Consider the following 3,028-nt stretch of genomic DNA (forward strand, 5'->3'; position numbering starts at 1 on the left):
CTAGACACCTACACTGAACACAAACCCCATAAAACTCTACCAAAACCCCTAATACATAACAATCACCCAAGACGAGACAAATACACAAAAACATCCCCCATGTCCACACCCTGACCTAACTAAAATAATACAGAAAACAAAGATAACTAAGGCCAGGGCGTGACAGTACCCCCCCCCCCAAAGGTGCAGACTCCGGACGCAAAACCTGACACAGAAGGGGAGGGTCCGGGTGCCTTCCTACGGCGGCGGCTCGGGTGCGGAACGTGGCCCCACTCCACCATAGTCCTAGTTCGACATAAATCGTTGTTTGGTTTTAGAATGTCCATTACGTCTGTCGAATTAGCAACTTTGGCTAGCATGGTGGAGCTCACGTTTCACGAAGATTTTACGCATGAACGAAAAATTTAAAAAGTCAAAATAAAAAGCCGAATAAACTGTCAAACTCATTGAGAATCATCTTTAGGATGTTTTTTAAGAAATACATCCAATAACGTCCCAGACGGAGCATTTCCTCTGTCTACCAAACGAATTGCAACCAACCATATGACAAATCCTTGTGCGTCACCAAGTTACTACCGATATGGCTGACCTCTCAACTTCAACGATTCCCATTCCTTCCCATCCGGTCCCAGAAAAGGCTAGAGACTTCATTCAACATTCTACTGCCTGTTGACATATAGTGGAAGGCGTATGAAGTGCATACAGATCCATAAATACAAGGCAATTGAATAGGCAAGGCCTTACACAGAGACCCATTTTCAGAATTTTCACTTCCTGTTTGGAAGTTTGCTGCCAAATTAGTTCTGTTTAACTCACATATATAATTCAAACAGTTTTAGAAACTTCAGGGTGTTTTCTATCCAATAGTAATAATAATATGCATATCATATGATCTAGAACAGAGTACGAGGCCGTTTAGTTTGGGCACTATTTTTTCCCAAAGTGAAAACAGCTCCCCCTATTAAGAAGAAGTTTTTAAACTTTGTTTCCATTGAACATGCCATACAAATAAAGGCATTTCAATTAATTATATAAAGAGTGCCTTGGTCCCCGTTTCTTTTTGATGACAGACAATGTCTTTTCCATTTCCCCACGCTCTCCACTGGATCCACGTCTCACCTAAAAGCAGACGTCACAGACACCGGGAATCTTTCAACTTCAACTGGTCCGCTCAACACTTAATGCCACCCCTGTTATCACTCCTTTCAATGGCGCCCTGCTCCGGAGAGCAAAGTAAGTCATAATTCTTGTCCGAGTTACCTTCACCAACTCAACAGTCCCCAACCTCTTCTCCACCAACCTGACACCACATATGATTCAGCCAAAATGCAAGGATCCATAATCTCTACAAATCTCTCTCCCACTGGGCCAGAATCAGTATGGTACTTCATCCTCATCCTCACTCTCGACAGGTTCCATCTCTGAACTACTGGAGCATGTATGCCTCTTTTTGCACTTGACACCAACATTCCTCACCACACTGCTTCCTTCTACACTCAACTTTTCCTCACCGGGAATCTTCAACTTCAGTTGACCCTCAACACTTTTCCCCACTCCAGTTATCACTTCTTTCAACGGTGCCCTGCTCTGGAGAGGAAAGCAAGTCAAAGTTCTTGTCCCTAGTCACGCATCACGTGATGCGCGTACTCCCTCTGGACGGCAGAAATGCAAAAAATATACGTGATTCCACTTCGAGTTACTTTCACCGACCCAACATTCTCCAACCTCTTCTCCACCCAACCTGACACCACATATGGATCTGCCAAAAGGCAAGGATCAATTCTCTCCAAAAATATCACTCCCACTGGGTCAGAATAATCTTTGTCATCATCAGGATGAGTTTCAAACTCGGTGGTCTTCATCGCACATGCCACCGCAGTTAATTCATCCTCACTGTCATCATGTTCAATTTCCTTCTGTAGCTCCTCCAAAAGTAATGTGTGATCCACCATTTCATATTTACTCAAAACAAGTTCCACTTTTCTCCTTTTTTTTCCTTGTCCACCATCTACTCCATCAGATCTTCCACAAGGCTTGTCCATTTCATATTTACTTATATGTTCCACTTTTTTCATTTTTTTCCTGTCCGCCATCTCACCCATACCTCATGCCCACACCGGCAGCCTTCAATGACCCAAAGACAAAAATCTGTCGCCAGCAAACTTCCTACAGATGTAGGATCCTCATTTGATCACCCTGTTGCAGGAGAACTTTCCTGCAATGCAGGAAATGTTGAACTTGTAATGTATTTGAAGTTTAAAAAGACTTATGAAGTTTGTAATTTCCACTTAGAAATTTCAGACTTGATTTCCTCTTACGGAAATTGTATCAACCCTTACAAAATGTCCATTAATTAAAATCCACAAAATGATTCACATTTCCTGTTGCTGAAGGATTATTTTCCTGCTGAGGAAAACTGGCTCAAATTAAGATCCTACATTTGTAGTTCAACTGATGGGCCATCAGCTCATATCAGCTAGTCAACTCAGCCAGGGAAACACAAATGAATGTTTTTCACACCTTCCATTAATGTGACATATGTGACCTGCTGTCAAATCTTCCCTCGGAGAGGAGGCCATTCCCCAAACTATTTTAATAAACTTTGATATTGCATTTTGTCTCTGTTGTTCATCCAGTTAAGACTTCACTCATTGGAACTAATTTTGAACAGTGATTGGAAACCTTAATAAATGTGCCTGTTATTTGTTTGTTTTAAAAACGTTCTCTTTCATGCTCCATTGCACTCCATTCCGTAGGCTACCTCACTATTCAATCTGGAATCAGGGGTAGACGTAACATAGTTAATGTAAATCGGTCTCCCTCCATTTAGTATGATATGTTCCTAATTACAACTTGTAACGTATCATAGCAACCAACCATCTACCCACCCTCCTTTAATTTTTGCCCTAAGTAACCTTTTGTCTAATGTAACCATACCAAACATAACAAATGATTATACAAATGTGTTGTCTGAATTTACATTTACCATGTTACGTCTAGTTTATGAGACCAGGCTGCACTATTCTCA

This window comes from Salvelinus sp. IW2-2015, linkage group LG4p (assembly GCF_002910315.2).
Source record: "Salvelinus sp. IW2-2015 linkage group LG4p, ASM291031v2, whole genome shotgun sequence".
Classification (NCBI taxonomy): Eukaryota; Metazoa; Chordata; class Actinopteri; order Salmoniformes; family Salmonidae; genus Salvelinus; species Salvelinus sp. IW2-2015.